This window comes from Tenrec ecaudatus, chromosome 7, assembly GCF_050624435.1.
Source record: "Tenrec ecaudatus isolate mTenEca1 chromosome 7, mTenEca1.hap1, whole genome shotgun sequence".
Lineage (NCBI taxonomy): Eukaryota > Metazoa > Chordata > Mammalia > Afrosoricida > Tenrecidae > Tenrec > Tenrec ecaudatus.
The window spans coordinates 23,038,663-23,058,077 of NC_134536.1; positions in this window are offsets into that span (position 1 = coordinate 23,038,663).

The window sequence follows — 19,415 nt, forward strand, 5'->3', positions numbered from 1 at the left end:
AGACTACAATGTGAATGAGGAAAGGTTTCCCAGTGAAACTGGGAAACCCTCTGAGAATGAGCAAGTAGGCTGTCATGATGGGAAAAAAAAGAAGAAAAACTTCTTGGCTCAACTTTTCTGGTCTTTTTCTGACCAGAAAAAAAAAAGTGTCAGGTCCTACCCATACTGATGCCATGCCCAACCGAATGAGCACCGCACGGTTCTGCACTACAGTCGAATGAGTTTTATGACATGAATAAATAAATATTAAAAGCATAGTTCATCAAATATGTTATACCTATGGACAGAATGAACAGCTGAGAATAGCACATGAACATTTTTTTAATGTAAGGAATGTAAAGGTGTGTCTTCCACAGCAGGTGCCAACCCAGTCGCCCTTCTGGGTGAGAACTCTCAGTACAAGTGCCATTCGAACAACCGGTGTGCTCAACTCAACAACAATTAGGTATCGGTTCTGCTGACCCAGTGTGAATTGGCTGAATCTCAACACAGCCTTTATATCTGAAACATGTAACCTGACTTATCCTTTGACTTCCACTAGTAAAATGTGTTCTGAGACGTTTACTGCATAATTTGAAGAAGAAAAATTTAGATCTTCAAAATATTTATTTAAATTGCTACGAAGCCTTACTTCAGATTCTAATCACCCTCACACCTTCCATAGATTTGCCTTTCCAGTTTTCTTTTAAACTTTCCACCTTTCTCAAGGTGTGGTCTGGCTTTGCAGTATCCAACTTGAAGTCTCTGTGTGATCGTGCACAGCCTCCTGTGCCCAGAAGAAAATCCCACTGCCATCCAGCGGATTCTAATGGGGGGGGGGGGGATGCAATGACTGGCGGGCTTGTACCACTGACCTTATAATTGGCAGCTTAATGCATAACCAACTAGCCAACCTGGGTCTATATACAAGTTCCCCTGGAAGTCCTTCAATACCTAATTCTTTTTAAAATATGTCTTACCGTTTTTTGTCTCAACTTATAATTTGTAGGTCTGAATTCTTTTCATATTTAAAACTAGAATGATAAATTAGTCCATTAGTGTAACTGAGTAGCTGAAAAATATAATGGAACACCATATCTAAGAAAAAAGAGCTGATGCAGACTATCCAATGCCGTTTTCTGAGTCAGCATCCTAAATGATCCCAGGAACAAGTCAGAAACCAAGGCACCAAGAAAAAGAAATGTTGGGTTGTGTGTTGAATCTATCCCATGGATTGTGAAAAGAACAAACACACCTGTCTGGAAAACAGGCATAGCTACTCAGGTGATCAGGAGGGCCAGTCCCTGGAGAAGGACGTCACCAAGATAGATTGACATGGAGGTTTCAACAGTGAGTTCAATACTAATGTGTGCCAGGAGGGCTGGGGCCAGTCAGTTGTTCATCCGCTTGTACCCCGGGTCTCTGCGTCAAAATCGACTGAGGGCAAGAGGGAGCGCTCTAACGACAGTGATATCTTCAGAACTCAGTAGTTTAAAATCGATGCCGCCTACAGGGAAAGTGCAACTCACAGAATATGCTTTTAAAAAAATCATTTTATTGGGGGCTCATACAACTCCTATCACAATCCATACATACATCACTTGTATAAAGCACGTTTGTACATTCGTTACCCTCCTCAGTCTCAAAACATTTGCTCGCCATGTAAGTCCCTGGCATCAGCTCCTCATTCCCCCCTCTCCCCCGACTCCCCTCTCCCTCATGAACCCTTGATAATTTATAAATTATTATTTTGTCATATCTTACATGCTTTATAAATAAGAAGCTATCGCAATACATCTGAATTGCTGGAATATTTTACATGGAAACCTCTGGCTACATCGAGCACATACCTTTCTTGTGTTGTTGCCACTGTAGCTGGTGGCCATCAAGTCACCTTCGGTCACAGTCAACTAGATTTGTGTAGTTGCTGCTCTTCCTAGTCTGCCACAGTTGCCGCCATTCCCTCCGCTCCCATAGGTGTCATCTGGCTGCCATCATTTTGTATGAAATTTCTCTCCTCTGTAGGCATTTGGCTTTGCGGCTTTACCTCTCTGTGTATTGGCTGTTACAGGGAAGCGTTTGGAGAAGAATTGGGGTCCCAGAAGGCTCGAGAAAAAGGAACTCTGCCCAGCATCGACATCCCAGTTAAGCCAGTGCTCTCTCAATCCCTACTCATGAAGATGCTGCTGATATTAGCTCACGTCTGCTGGTAGGTATTTATTCAGAGGCTTGCAATAGAGAAACCTTTCCTGCATTTTTTCATGGCCTCTTTGCAGGGTCAGAGGGGTTTTCTCTCCTTCCATTCCAATGAGGACCCTTCCCATAGGACATTCTTTCTAGAATTCTGCTTAGCATGTTAAGGCATTTTTGTCCAGCTGCAATATTTTTGTCCAAAAATTAAATACATAGTTTATTAGAAACATTTTTCATGTTTTAAAATTGAATCACAACATTCGCTTCATATGCAATTGATTTGATTAACAGAGGAGCCATTTGTAACCATACAAATATTAAGGCCAAACAAATTACAGCTGGTCCACTTAATCACATTTCCTCACATATCTACAGATATATCACGCTGTTTATGCCTCCATTGTGCTTTGTACAATGCATCAATCACCAGACTTATAAATTCATGCTACCTGCCCCCATTGCAAATAAATCCTACTACCCCAAATATTTCTGAAAGCCCCTAATTACATTAATTAAACAAATACATGTAATATTTGACTTCCCCTTCTCTTTTTCCACTTCAGCATTCAACTTATTGCTTGTTTTTCATTAGGAAACTGGAAATGAGAGGATTTAAATCTATGAGCTCTAATAGGCAGTCTGAAGTAGAATTTAAGGAATAAGTCTTGTTCATGATGAAGTAGGAACCCTGATGTAATGGGTTATGCCTTTAGCTACTAGTTACAAGGTCAGTAGTTCAAAACTACCAGCCACTCCAAGGGACAAAATGAGGCTTTCTACTCCCATTAGCATGGATAGTCTCAAAACCCCACAAAGGCACATCTACTTTGTCCTTTTGCGGCATTACAGGTGGGAATGAACTCAATGAGTAAGTTTTGAATATGGTGGAGTTGGTGCAATGAAGGTTTTCATATTTCTTTCCCATGGCTGACATTTATTAGTCAGGTTTAAGTCGATGTTATTTTGCTAAAGAATTTCTGAGAAATCTCCTTTTGCTAAAACAGAAGATTGTTGGAGAGCAAGAAGACTCCCAAGGAAAAAACCCATCAATACCTATGCAGGTTATTGTCCATTAAATAGATATAGATGTAGATGTAGATATACATAGATATATCTTGTAATACCTAAAAATGAAGTTCCTTATAAAAGTATATATAACAAAATATCTGTGTAAAGTATTTAAATAGATGGTTCAGTGGCATTGACATTCACCATATTATGCAGTCATCAGTACTCTCCCCTTCCAAAGAATGTTCAACACCCTAAACAGAAATTCGGTACTTCCTTGAGAATACCATCCTATTTCTCCTTTCCACCAGCCCATGGCAATCAATAGTAAACCTTGGTCCTTGCACACGTTCCTGCTGTTGCTATTATTAGGTGCACTGAACTGGTTCTGATGCCTAGGGACACTCTGCAGAACGGAACGAAGCACTGCCCCATCCTATGCCAGTCTCACCATTGCCCCTATGCCTGAGCCCACTGTGGCAGCCGCTGTGTCCGACCATCCCAGTGAGGGCCTTCCTTGTGTGCTGCATCAACTCTGCCAAAGCATGATGTCCTGCTACAGAGGCTGGTCTCTCCTGACAACATCCAAAGTGCAGAAGATGAAGAAGTCTCACCATCGTTGCTTCTAAGGAGCACTCTAAGGTGTACTTTTCCCCAGATAGATCCGTTTGTCCTTTTGAAAGCCCATGTTATTTTCAATATTCTTCAGCACAGTTGAAATTCATCCATCCTTCCTCTGTCTTCCTTATTCAATGTCCAACTTTCATGTGCATCTAAAGTAATGAAAAATACAATGTCTTGGTAAGGCACACCGTAGCCTTGACTGATGCTTCGAAGAGCATTGATGGTGGATCCAAGCAAGAGGTTATCCTTGACAACGTCGATCTTTTCTCCATTTATTATGATGTCATCTTTTGGTCCATGTGTGAAGATTTGGCTCTTCTTTACACTGAGTTTTAATCTGTACTGAAGGCTGCAATCTTTAAGCTTCATCAGAAATTAAGTCAACTTCTCGCTTTCAGCAAGCAAGTTTGTCTCCCCTGCATATCACAGGTTGTTCAAATGCCTTCCTCCAATCTTGATGCCACATTCTCCTTCATGTAATCCAGACTCTTTGATGATTTGCTCAGCATACATATTGGATAAATATGGCGAAAGAATACAACCCCCATGGACACCTTTCTTGATTTTAAACCATGCAGCATCCCCGTGTTCTGTTCTCACAACTGCCTCTTGATGCATGTACAAGTTCAGAATGAGCACAATGAAGGGCTCTGGAATTTTTATTCTTCTCAAGGCTATCCATAGTTTATTCTGATCCAGACAGTCAAATCCCTCGGCACAATCAATTAAACACAAGAAAAGTCATCATGATATTCTCTGCTTTCAGACAAGATGCATCTGACATCAGCAATGCCACCCAGTCGCACCAGTACATTGACAGGGAGCAGCTCGTGGTTGAGACCAGAGTCAGAAGAGGACATGCAACAAGGGATATCATTACTGGCCACAGATGCATCTTGGATCAAAGCAGGGAATCCTAGAAATACACATATGCCTGTTCTAAGTATTTTATGAGCATTGATGGTCAAATGAGTTACAAATTGAGCTGCTACTCATAAGGTCAACAGCCCTGCCCACCAGCTGCTCCATACAAGAAAGACGAGACTTTCTACTCATATAAAGATTTAAAGTATCAGTAACCTTCAGGGGGATTTCTACACTGTCCTGTAAGGTTAGTGGGAATCGACTCAATGGCAGTCAGGTATTTTATATTAACTAGTATCATATAGTATTTGTCTTTTTGTGCCTGGTTTATTTCACTCAGCATTATTCTCAAAGTTCACCCAGAGAATCTCCTTTTTTTTTTGTCATCAATTCGCACTCATGCTGACCACATAGAGCAGAGGATAACTGCCCCTCTGGAATTCCAAGACTGTGTCCCTTTACGGAGCAGAAAGCCTCATCCCTCTCCCGAGCAGTTGCGGGTGCTTTTCAGTGGCTGATCATGTGGCTAGCCGTCCAACACATAAACCACTACTCTCTTCTCCATAGCACAGCATTTATCAAAAGCTCACTTCTAGTTATGGCTGAATAACATTTCTACTATGGACACATCACACTTATTTAGCCCTTCATTGGTTTATGGATATTTGGACTAATTCCACCATCTGACTATTGTGTAAAATGTTGCCGTAAACATGAATATCATTGTCCACTTCTAGCACTACTTTTTATTCTACTGCCTTCATCAATGTTCTCGGTGCTGCTTGTGTTGGTGTTGGGTCCCCTCGAATCAGCTCCTACCCATCCTGACCCTCTGAACAGCAGACTGCAACGCGGCACAGCTCGGCACTGTGCTCACACTCATTCCCATGCCTGAGCCCCCTGGTGCAGCCACTGGTCGATCCTTATCCTTGAGGGCCTTCCTCTCTGTGATTGTCCCTCCACTTGACCAAGCACATTGTTCTTCTCTAGGGACTGGTCTCTCCTGACAACACGTCCAACATACGTAAGCTGAAGTCTTGCCAGCCTTGCCTTTAAGGAGCACTCTGGCCATCCTTCTTCCAATATAAATGGATTAGTCATTCTAGCAGTCTATGATATTTTTAATGTTCTTCTCCCCATCACAGTTCATATGCATCTAATCTATGTCCAACTTTTGCATGCATGTAGGCAATAGAGAATAGCATTGGCTTGGGTCAGGTGCACCTTAGTCCTTGCCCTTCATACTCTTGCTCAGCATCTTTGCTCTTCATTACTCTAAAGAGGTGTTGGGCAGCAGAGGCACCTCATGCACTTCATCTTTTGATCTCTTGACCGCTTCGCCCATGCCCATTGATTGTGGTTACAAGCAAGACAGAATCCTTGAGAACCTCAATTTCTTCTTCATTTTTCATGATGTTACTTATTGGTCCTGTTCTGAGGATTTGGGTCTTCTTTACATTGAGTTGTAATCCATACTGAAGGCTATAGTCCTTGATCTTCATTACCAGGAGTTTCAAAGCAAGCAAGGCTGTGCCATCTGCATACCGCAGGTTGTTAGTAAGCCTCATCATAAGCCTTCAACACCATGATTCAAATTATTATCAATAACAATGTTGTTAGGTGCTGTCATCCAGTGTTGCACTTGTGAAGATTTGGGTTTTCTTCACCTTATTTCAGTCTCTACTAAAAGCTGCAGTTCTTGATCTTCATCAGCAAGTACTTCCAGTCCTGACTTTCAGCAACCAAGATTGTGTCATCTGCAGATCACAGGCTGTTCATAAGCCTCCACTCCTAACACCTCATTCTTCTCCATATAATTCACCTTCTCAGATGATCTGTTCAGCATAAAGACTTAATAAGTGCAAAGCTATGACCTTTCTGACTTTAATCATTAGATTTTCCTTTATTCTGTTTGAACGGCTGCATGAGCAAAATGAAGTGTTCTAGAACTCCCATTCTTTTCAACACTATCATCAATGGGGCCTTGCTGTTACTGGAAACGCTTTCCTGGGAAGAAGAAAAGTTGCAAATAACTATGTTATTCATTTTAGCATTACTTAATATTATTAGATTGTTTGATTTTCAATAGATATCATGAAATGACTGTTTACTTTTCAAGACCCTTGGAAGCTCTCGCCTCAGAGGTTTGCCTTAGTGAATTCATCAATATGAAATGCCTGTCTAACAAATATTACTTAAACCAGACAGCAAAGCCTCATAAATTCCTGACTTTGCCCGCTCTCATCTTTAACTTCATGATCAATAAACTCATGCATTTGGGGGTTGGTTTTGGTTTTGGTGGTATTCAAGGAATCACCATCCAAAGCTCCAAAACACCTAACCCACAGGTGTCTTAGTTGTTATTTTCAGCAATATGTTGTTTTCCAAATTCACCCCTCACCAAAGTTCCTTGTGGTATTTGTTGTAAGGCGCTATCTAACCTAGCTGGACTCGTATCCACTGCATGTGTTACAGAACAGAGCTGTCCCACAGGGTTCTCTAGGCTGCGATTTGACATAAGCAAATCAGCAGGTCTGCTTTTCACAAAGCTGCCAAACCAAAGCCAAGCTCAGTGTCATGAGCTGATCCTGACTCTTAAGAGACCCTCTAGGGCAGAGAAGAACTGCTCCTGTAGGGCTTCTGAGACTGAATTTTTATAGGAATTAAAAGCTTCAACTTTCCCCGACAGAATGGCTAGTGGGTTCAAACTGCTGATACTGTAGTCGCCTAAAGGTTCAAACCATGCCCAGCGCTTAACCATTGGCAACACCAACGCTTATTGCACCACTTCATGTTGCTTCGACACTGTTCAGTGTTGGATTTCAACTCTGAAGTGGCCCCCATTGTCTCAGCTCCCTGGTCCATGGTCAATGACGGCTCTCATTTAATTATGATATCAATTTCCTTCTCCACAGCCTTAACTTTCTTCTGAATTTGCATACTCATAGAACAACTTAACTTGGGTATCTGCAGACAAGTAGTTTAGCCACCTATTACTCACTATTTTTTACTCTCAGGTGTGAATTACAAGTACAAAGGCACACTTTTCCCTGGACTCTTGACACAATCCAGTCTTGGGATGCTCAAAGTCAGCTGCGTAAGTGGAGCAACCCACCCCACAGCAAGCGTTGTGCAAACTTTACATCTGGTAAATACTCCTTTTAAAGAGGATTGTGAACATGCTAACGAATTAACTCAATGTGCGAGTAAGTCCAATATAAATGCCAGAGAGGATGTGTCATATATTGTGGGAACTGACGCAATCCAGCCCCTCCCTCCTGGAGGTTAGTGGTTAGAAGCTGCACAGCAAATGTCTCCAGAATAAACTGTTCGCTTCGTAGAAAGTCTTGTGGAGACCGAATCCAGAGGGCTGTGAACGCACAGAAGTGTGGAACCTCGCTAAACCTGGACACTTGGGCTTAGATGGTGACCTTTAAATGGAGGCTTGAAGCTGCTTAATCATACTCAGCTTCACCATATCTTGAAAGTTATGTCACTTAATCAAAAGAATAAAAAGTTAGAAATAAATGCTCTCCTTTGTGTTTTGTTTGTTCATTTCTGGTAAGATAGTGATAGACATGCATGTAACACCTAACCTGCATCTTAACACCTGGGATATGACACCTGGGGCGGGGTTATATCTAATGAGTTATGGCTGATGATGAGCTTTCGGATTTTGTTTCCTGTGTCAATATTGACATTCATTTGCAAATTAGGCAAAAGTGATTCTCTTCAAACTTCAAGCCCCAATTTTCTGTCTAATCTGAACAAAAATTTTAAAATGTAATTCTAAAATTATGCTTGGCAACTAAATCCCACTTTTTAACTCCTCCCATTTTCATTTATCTGAAAAATATCCGATTCAATTTCATTTATTATATTTTTAATTTTCCCATATTGTTTTTTTCTCCTACTGTAATAGATAGAAAATTTCACAAAATGACAGGGCTCTCAAACTTCCTGGAGAGGCTAGACAGATTGTATTATATCTGTTTTGAAAGCATAAACGAGAACTCCATGAATATAAATTTGCTTTTTATTTTTCCTAGTGTCACATGTGATAAATCATTTCCCTGGCAAGTGACAGTGATATGAACAGTAAGATACCTCCTCATCTCTATGCAAAATACAGGATTTAATGAGACAAATAAAAGAGGTCTTTGAGAATGAAAAGAAAAGCATTGCTGTGTTTCAGAACAACAGAACAGGGTCAGGAGTGGACTTCAGGGGAAGAGGTTTTCAAACCCATATGACTCCCCCTTCACCATGGAAATCCGGACTCAGAGACTGGGAATTTCACAAATATTTTGAAAGCCAACATATGAAAGCACACTTTGTATTTTCTCATTCCATCTTATAATCACTGCCTACATTCAACAAGAAGAAGAAGAGGAAAGAGAGAAAGAAAGAAAGAAAGACAGAAAGAAAGAAGGAAAGAAAGAAAGGAAAGAAAGAAACGAGGTAGGAATGAATAAAGGAAAGAGGTAAAAAGAGGAGGAAGGAGGGTGATGCATTATTGCCCTGGATGTATAACCACACAGTCAATATTCTAATGTAAAGTTCAAGTTGCTGACCCAGTAATTCCACAACTATGTACATATCCAAAAGAACAGAAAGCCCACTGTTCACTGGGGCAGTTTTTACAGCAGTCAAATCATTGGAGACAACTCAAATGACCCTCAACAGATCATTGAATGAACAAACTGGAGAACAGACATGAAGTGCAGTGTTATTCCACAAGATAAATAAATAAAGCGCTGAATAGTATTTCAGTATGGATGGACCTCGAAAACGTGGTTCTAAGTGAAACAATGGTTCCAATACACAAACAATCTAGAACAGAAAAAAAAAGCACAGAAGCTAGTCTCTTGGTGACTGCCAGGAGATTCAGAGTTGCAGCTTATGTTTTATTTAGGATGTTGAGAATTTGGAGAAATGCAATTTTATATCAGTTGCTTAGAATGGTGAATGTGATTAGTGTTTACTGCATATATTCTTAAAACAACCACAACAAAATCACTGTCATCCAGCGGATTCTGACACAGGGCGACCCTATGGGACAGGGTAGAACTGCCCTGTGCGTTTCCAAGACTGCAACTGTTGGGAGTAGAGGCCTGGTCTTTCTCCCTTGGAGAGGCTGCTGGTCTCAAATGGCTGACCTTTCAGATCACAGCCTAATGCATAATCATATATTTAAGAGAGGTTAAAATGGCGATTGTGTGTATATATGTGTGTAATATTTTACCACAATAAAAACAAGTATGTTGCCCAAAATTCACATTTTAATGCTGCTAATTTCCTTTTCCTCCCACAACAGGTGTATAATAAAAATCTTAGTATCCCTTAACCACTGTAAATTTTGTAATCCAGATCATCTCTTTTGCTCAAATGACATAGGCTGCTTTTGCATTCAATAAAAGTATTATCATGACTATAACATCATGGACAGGTAACACATGTACACATATGTATAGAACTAACATTCTACTTGAGTTCCGGAGTAAACAGAAGAGGGGTACCACGGGTTATCAGTGGTTATGGCCCTCACATGCCTAATTTGGCCTGGCAGAGATGTCACCTTAATAACTAAATAGGCTTGCCTTGAGCCATGGCATTTTCAATTGCTTCTAATGCATGTGAAACCTGAATGATGAATGAGGAAGACTGAAGAATAATTTATGTATTTGAATTATGGTGTCAGCAAGAATTATTTAATATATCATGCACTGCCAGAAGAACAAACAAATGTGTCTTAGAACTTCAGCCATAATCTTCCTTAGCTGTGAAAATGGTGAGACGGTGTCTTGCTAACTTTGGACATCTTATTGGGAGGTATCAGTTCATGAGTTCTGGAGCAGGCTTTCTAAAGTCGAGGCTCCGTGGCCATGAGGAAGACCTCAATGAGCTGGACTGAGACAGTGGCTTCACCAATGAACCTGGTCATAGTCATGGGGGTGCACAGTAAACAGAAGAATGACTGTTCACAGACGGCTGCGAGGCGGAACCAACCGGATGGAAACTAACAACAATTATTCCTCCTTAACAAATGTGAGAAAATTTTCAAGTAGGCTCAAAGGAATTCTTTTGGAAATCACTGGAAAGCTAGTATGTAAATATGTGGACATTCCAAACCACACGGCCTGGAAGAGATGATTTGGGGCCTCAAGCGAGAATTGGTGAGGGAAGAACAGTAAAGATGTGGGACAATAATGATTTATTTTCAATTGCATTTAAATATTAGAACTGTTTAATTAATATACTATTTCTAAGCTCATCTATTTCCTTTTCTCTGACTGCTCACACGATTCCATATTCTCTAGTGTTAATCTGCGCTCCTATGACCATTAAGTTGATTTTAACTCAGATCGAACCTATCAAACAAAGTGGAACTGACTATAGCAATTCCAAAGCTGAAAATTGTTATGAAAGCAAACCAACAATTTTTCCTGCTGTGGAATGGCTGGTGGGTTTTAACCGCCAACCTTTGGGTTAGCAGCTCAGAGCATTAACTACTCTCTTACTAATTCTCCTGGAATCAATCCAATAAGAATTAAATTATATTTGTTGCAGATTCAACCACCTTTCATGAAAACTTCACTGTGAAAAGAATTCTGGATGACCACAGAAATTGCGAAATCCAGATGACCTAGCATGTTACGGTTGAAGCCTAACCCTAACCCATGACCCTAGCATGTTAGGGTTGAAGCCAACTGATTAAAGTCTTCCATAAAGTGTCTCATCTACGTGTGTCATAAAATAAATGTAAGTACTTCCCTCTGGGCCTTCTGATAGTCTCCTTCCCTAGAGTCAATAACGTGTCTCTGTTCAATTACTCTCTTTTGTTGCTTTCTTTAGAGTTTCGGTCCAAGAGCAAGAGAACGTCCAATCAGAGACACTGTCTCAACTCTGGCATTTTTAAAGTCAAAATGACATTTGGCACATGAATGCCAATGAAGCAATTTATCTGGAGAAAACACTAACTTGGACTCAGAGAAATAAAAAGAGACAATTTCAAAAGGCCAAGATAATTCCTTAATCTATCTCTTACTGCTGCAGTAACTTAAAGTGAGAGCCAGGCAATCTTACCAAGTAACTGAGGGACTCAGCTGCAAAGCTAGGTCTGAAGCTTCCCAGGACCTTACTGACTTCTGCTTCCAACGTTTTCACCTGTCTTTTTTTCCCTCCTTGCTAGTGAAGCATGCTGAGGGTCGGAAGGATGGAGAAGCTAGTTTCTCACAAGTAATTGATGAGGAGCCTCACTCAATTTGTCTTAGAGCCATTTGTAGAGACTCCTCTGCCCCATATCAAAGTTGATAGCTTTTTTCTCATTTTCCCCCTGAAGGTTCTACAAAATTGTTATCCTAAAAAATAAGTTCAACTTGATCACTTGCTTCTAATGGTTTAACTGTTATCCTGACACCAAATATTAAAAAAAACACTATCTGTTCTGTTCAGCCCAGCAGCCACTAAGCACAAGTTGCTATCTTTATTTGTACATCAATTCATCAACATAAAATAAAATGTAAAAATCAGTTTCTCTACTTCATGGGTCACATTTCAAAGGCTCAATAGGGAGATGTAACCAGGGGCTACTGCACAGACCAGTACACAAATAGGATATTTCTATCTTCACAGAAAGTCATGTTGATTGGGTAACAATGGACTCCATGATTCAGAAGATCCACTAATTTCTTAATTCCACGTATTACTATTTTTTATCTACTATATTTTAAAATGTTCTTAACTTCTTTAAAATACAGGAGTGTCTCTCACATACATACCCACTGCCATCAAGTCGATTCCATAGGGCTGGATAGAATCGGCTCCTGTGGATTTCCGAGACTGCAGCGTTTCGATGCAGCAGAAAGCGTGGTCTTTCTCCCGAGGGGCGACTTGGGATTTCAATCTGTTGACTTTGCTATTAGCAGCCCAGCCCGTAACCTACTGTGTCCAATGAGGCCTCCTCTCACAAGCATAAAGATTAGCAAAGTGTATGGAAAAATGTTCACAGGTCATGTGTAACATGATGCCCTATTATTGTACGAGGAATCCGGGTGGTGTACTGCATTTCCTGTGGGGCTGCTAACCACAAAGTCAGCAGTTTGAAACCACCAGCTGCTCCGCAGAAGAAAGGCCAGGCTTTACAGTCTGCTAACAAATTGAAGCCCCAAAACCCCAGAGGGGCCAATTCTGTCCTATCTTCTAGGGTTGCTTTGAATCAGAAATAACTTGATGGAAGTGAGTTTAACTTGTTTTTTTTCTTTATTATATCCTTATAAAGGACTGCATCTACTGGGGTACTGGACCAATCACCATGAGAAAACTGTATTTTCATCTTCCTATTTAGTCATCTTTTTGTGATGCCCCACATTTTATTTGCCTCGACCCCACTGATCATGTGGCTGTGAACTTACCATTCATAACAACACCACAGCCAATGTCATCCACTGGGCGTATATCTCTAACCTCATTGGTAACCATTCAAGGAAACACCATGCTTCCCATTCTGACATGGGAAACATTCCCACATCTCTTCCTCACTTCTATATTGTACACCTTGCATCTGATTACTATAAGCTAAGGAAGTGGTGGGGGTACAGAGGGGCACAGGGCATGGTCTAAAAAGGTCACCAATGGCACTGGGTTCAAGGAGCAATTGAGAAACAGCATAAAGAAGTTAGAGCTCTGGAGTTCTTCAGGGGAAGGGCAAGAAGAAGAAAGGGCAGTATATCTGAAGGTGCTCAGCTCACCAAGTTTAATGTCAACATCTCTCATCTTAACCTAAAGCTTCCCTGTGTTAGACAGGGTTCTCTAGAGAAACAAAACCAGGAAACTTGTGGTTTTATAGATAGATAGATAGATAGATAGATAGATAGATAGATAGATAGATAGATAGATAGATAGATGATAGATGATAGATAGATAGATAGATAGATAGATAGATAGATAGATAGATAGATAGAGACACAGCATAAAGGAATATAACAGCTAATTAGTCCACACCGCAGTACAGAGGACTCAGTTGAACTCACTTCCACAGAACAGTTAATATACTGGAAGTCCTTCAACTCAGCAGGGCTACTGGGTTCAAGGTCAAGGACACAGACAACTGAGGCTTCTGTAAGGCAATGCAGGCAGTCCAGTCACAGGCAGAAAACAGCAGATCATCACCAGTCAGCCAGATGGCAGGAAGCGACAGTCCCAAGCACAAGTGATGTATACATCAGCAGGGTGGTGAAGCAGGTCTCAAAAGAACCTCAAGCTCTAGCGACATGATCCACAGGTTGGGTGTCCCATGGGTAGTGCAGCTCGAAAGTTGAGGCAGAGAACTAACTAAGGCAGACGCACACTGGTCCGATCACCTGAAAGCAAGAGAGAGAGGCAGAGTTTGACGAGCCATTTATCATTTTGTCCTTCAATCAGACTGCAACCATATTAATCCCAAATGTTCTTATTGGCCAGGTTGGCACAATAAACCTACCTGTCACATTCCCACTGGATCAAATCTATGCCCATTTGTACTCACCAATACTAATCTGTACAAATCAGTCATGTCTGACTTGTCTCTCTCCGTGACTTGAGGGAGGATCTATGTGTCAGTCTTCTTTGTTTGTTTCACAACTCTAGAACAATACCTTGCACATAAAAGTCATCAGTAAACAATCATTAAATGAATCAATTAATTAGCGAATAAAATACACTGGATAGGAATCAAAACAACTATAAATACATAAATATACATTATCTGTAAGTACCATTTCAAGGAGGAACCCCACTGATACAGTGCTTCAGCACTTGCCTGAGAACTGAAAGGTTGGCAGTTTGAACCCAACAGCTTCTCTGCGGGAGAAAGACCTGACAGTCGGCTTCCATAAACCTACAGTCTTAGAAACTACGCAAGGGCAGTTCTACTCTGTCCTGTAGGTTGCTGCGAATTGGAATAGATGGCAGGGATGCTTTTGCATGTTTTCACTTTGTGGTTTTTTTGTTTTTGTTTTTTACTGTTATAAGATAGAGAAGCTCCTGAAAACATTGCCAGTCATCACAGGCCAGGAGATAAGAACAGCCGTGAACTGAGGAGCAGGCCTGCCTCGGTGCAAGGCTCAAATGCACAGACTTCGTGGAAGAGAACTGGTGGTGCTCCAGCGCTTTTCCCGCTCCTCCCCAGAAGTTCTTTATATGTGTGGATGGGGTGGATTCAAAGCCCCAAGTGACCAGGGATTGTACCAGCTAACCGGGCTACTAGGTGCATGCTCAGTTGAAAGCGGAAGGACCTATTCAATGTAGCTATGAGAAGGGCAATACCATCCGGATTGTGCCATCATCTCATATAACAAGAATACAATCAAAAACAAAATACTAATCAGGGTTGACTCCAGGGACTGCCTTGAGATAAGGAGCTGGGTTGTTGTGGGCATCACCATGACATTTTTAAATAGCTGCCAATTGCACTTTATTAAGATAGACAGGAACAATTGATCTGACCAAAACATCATAAATGCTTCCTGGAGCTCAGATCAGAGAAAAGATTTATGAACAAATCCTCTTCAGAACCAAAGACGATTCAGAATTCATCCTCAGAAACGGAACCAGCCAAGACTCAAGTAAACCGCACCCTAATCTCCTATGTAGCTCTTTCTAAAAAGGGTTTTACTCTAATACAGAGTCTATAAACAATATTGCTGAGGAAAAGTGATGTCCTCTAGAATCCATATGTTAAAACTTCTACTTGAAATGCTATGAACATAATGTTAACCAATTAACATTAGTTAATTCAATTAACTAATTAAATTCTGGGATCATCAAGTACTATTGGGCTTAGAAAGTCCCTTACCGAAATGATGAAAAAAGAAGAGTTAGCTAAACAAACAACCACAACAAACATCAGAGTATAAGCATAGGATTGTTGAGAAAAGATTCTGAATCTTTAACACCAGCCTTCTGACCACAGGCACATAAAGTCTGTGGTGAATTAAAATGAGTGCTGTAAATCATAACCCCGAATCTTGCAATTATAATCTCATTTGAGAATAGGTTGTCTTTATTACGTTAATGAAACAGGCTTCGTGTCGTGTGTGTCCTCAGTGAATCTCTTCTGAATCTCTTCTGAGTACATGGAGATGGAGTAGGATAAATGCAAAGATTCCTGTAAATCTCCACAAAATAGGAAGGGGAAGCAGAAGAGTGCAGCTTCTTCCCCCAGACTACACAAAGAGAGAAAGCCTTCTCCCAGAGCCAGCATTTCTACTGTCCCACAGGGCCACACGAGTTGGAACCAAATCAGCGGCAGTAGCCTCTTAAAGTAGGAAAAAATACATGTTTGTTTGCTAAAGACATCCACTTTGGCATTTCTGAATTGGCAGCATTAGATTACCAAATTTCACACCAGCTGAGTGCAGAGCTACTCCGGCAGATACCTCATGTGGAAGTGGCTTTAGAACTGCATAATGGGTAGAAATGTCGGCAAAAGCCTACATTTCCTTGCAAAGTGTGTTAGTCTGGGTGGACTAGAGAAACAAATCCATTGACACACCTATGTGTATAAGAAAGAGCTTTACATACAAGAGCAATTGAATATTGAGAAAACATCCCAACCCAGTCCAGATCAAGTTCATAAAGTCTGATATTAGCCCATATGTCCAATGTACCAATCTATAAAGTCTTCTTCAGATTCACAAAACACATGCAATGACACCAAATGGAGGAAAATCACAGGCCAGTGGGTGGTAAGTCTTGTGGATCCAGTGGTGGTGTCTTAAGCATCTCAGCGCTGGCAGGGGTCTCCACTTAGCTACTCCAGTTCCTGAATCAGGGTAGCTTCAAGTGGCTTCTCATCAGAAATGTCTAGCAGTGAGTGAACAGAAAGAGAGAGTGTCTCGTGCCTCCCAGAAGGAATACAGGCATTCCCAGGATGCTCAGAAGGCCATGCCCACACAGAGGCCTCATTGGTTATGACCTGCTTGACAGGCTAGACTCCACCCCTTCACTCTGAATCCTCAAATGGACACCAGATTATGTAACAACCACACAGAGTCTGTTGATAGAATTAGGAACATCAAAGGCAATTCTGATGAGATAAAAAGCCTATTCTCTACACCTGTGGTTAAAATCCCAGTTGGAAACTGGTTGTCTTTCTTATGTTGATGAGGGGATTAGTGTAGGGTGTGTTTGAGTTCATCTCTTTTGTGATATAAAAGAAGTTGAGTAAGAAGCAGATGCTGAGTCAGAAAACCTTCTCAATAGTCCAGGAAGTTCAAATTAATAGATTCCTAAACTGTGGGAAAATAAACATAATTTTGAAAGCCATCCACTTTTAATATTCTTGTTATAGCGGTACTCAGTAACTAACACAAGGTGAAACTTGTTTTAAATTCACATAAGAATTTCTTTTGGAGAGGAAATGACCTTCAAGAAACAGCCATATGGTGCCTTAAATAATCTGAGACATTAGCAGAGATGAGGGTCAGTAAAAGTCATTATAATTAATGTGTTCGGTGCAGAGACAAGAACAATGATGTAAGGGGTCGGGGCTCAAAATGACATGGGAATGACAAGGAGAGAGGAATGAAAAGGGGGGACAGAGAAGAGTGTGAAGTGGTAGAGAGCCTGAGAGTCAGAACTATGAAGGGTCATTGAAGCTGCTCAGGAAAGCAGGACTGTTTCCCTCGTGCTCTCTTTGGCTCACCACCCAAAACCTTTCGCAAAGTCGCCAGGATCATGAGTGTTTTTTCAGATCGTGTGTTTACGGGCAGGTAGGTAGGTGTTTCCTCACTCCTCTTTCAGTTTGTCATCCTGTAAGGACCTGTGTGTTTCTGTGATGTTACAAGCTGTCCCTCGGGTATTTCAAATCCCTCCAGGCACTTGTGGCAAACAGATTTCAGCAGAGCTTCTAGGATTGCCTACTGGGAAGGAAGGAATAGGTGATCCACTGCTGAAGGATTGACACTGAAAACCGTGTGAAAGCTGCTGGCTGATACAAGATGACCTCCCTTGAGTGGAAGGCTCTCAAAATCTGACTGTGGAGGAGCTGCCCCTTCAAAGTAGTTGCAGTTCGGGGCTGTCCAATTAGACTCAGAGCAAGTCTGTGTACAATAGAAAGACATTCTGCCCAGTCTGATGCTATCCTCACCTTGGTTCCTATGTCTGATTCCTTGTCGCAACCACTGTGCCAAGCCATCTCCTCAACCGCGGCTTCTTCTTTTTCTCTGGCCTTCTAATTTTCTCTGTCCTGTTCCAGCGACTGATCTCTCCTGATAACAGGTGATCAAAGATTGAATTTTGCTTGGATCCACAAGGAATGCTCCTGGGGCAGCAGCCAGGAAACCCAATGCTGTATTGAATCGGGCATGTCTGCCGCACGAATGAGTCTGCTTCACAGTATTGAAGGGAAATATGACTCTTTGAGAACTAAGATGGGTCTACTATAAACCGTGGCATTTTTCATTCGCTTGTTCTGTAGGCACTGGGATTTTGAATTGCCGCATATGCCTGTAAAAGTGGGACAATGAATAAGGAAGACTGAAGTAGGAGTTGATGCCTCTGAATTATGGTGTTGGTGAACAGGAAGATTAAAGGTGCCATGGACAACCTAGAAGATCAAACAAATCTGTCTTGGAGGAAGTATGGCCAGAATACTCCTGTGAAGTGAGGACTCTGATACTTCTGCATTACATACTTTGGGCATGTTATCCGGAGAGACAGGCCTTAGAAGAGGGTATCTTGCTTGGTAGAGGGACATAAACAAGCAAACAACAACAACAAAATACCTAGAAGACCGTTGATGGGCTGGGCTGACACAGTAGCTTCAACGACGGGCTCAAACATGACAATTGTGAGGATGGCACTGGACCAGGCAATGACCATGACCCAGGATCACTAGGACTCAGAACTGATGGCACCTAGAGACAATAACAAATGAATCCCTAAGAAGAAACTGAATTTTATGTCTTGACCATCATGGTACATAACCAACTAGTCTGGGAGTTGATTCGGCCTCATGGCAACTTCATGTGCCCGCTGGGGTTTTAATGGCCGATGCTGTGAACGTAGCTCATCAGACCTTTCTTCTGAGGTTCTGCTGAGTGGCCTCAAACCCCCAAGTTGTCAGTAAGAGTCAGTAATATTAACCATTTGTACCACCAAGAATTCCTTCGTGTGCGAATAGAGCTTGCTAATGATGACTAGTAGATAAACCCTTGTAGTTTGTTCCTGGATTCCTCTAGCGTCATGCACTATTTACAGTCTTCTGATTGGATGCTGAGAGACCCTGTCTTGCCACCTACCTTCCTACCCTGACAATCACATAAAGTTAGCCATACTGTTGGGCCAGAAGGACAGTCACCTTGTTTCCACCCCGCAGTGCGAAATGGAATTGCATGCAGGCTCTGACCGGCTGCATCAGGAGACCTCCTCCCCCAATGAGGGCGCATCCCAGAGCTCCAGCTGAAATTGGCCTGACGACTTACATGTCAGAAGAACTGCCACATGGTGCTATGACCCCGTTCTCAATGCTATCTGAATTCTGTCTCGATGTCTTGTCACTTTGTACCTTGAGGTGGAAAATGATATATTTTAGGGTTTTATGCAAGAAAGAGTCTTTCAGATACTTCTGTGGTCTAAGGCCCCTCATGAAACCTTCCTATCCCTGGTCAGGCCTACGTGTGGGCAGCGACTTGCCTGTGACACTGTCTTGAGATAGCCAGCTATGATTGCTGGGATCATTCTTGGCAACTTCTCAAGTTTCTTCC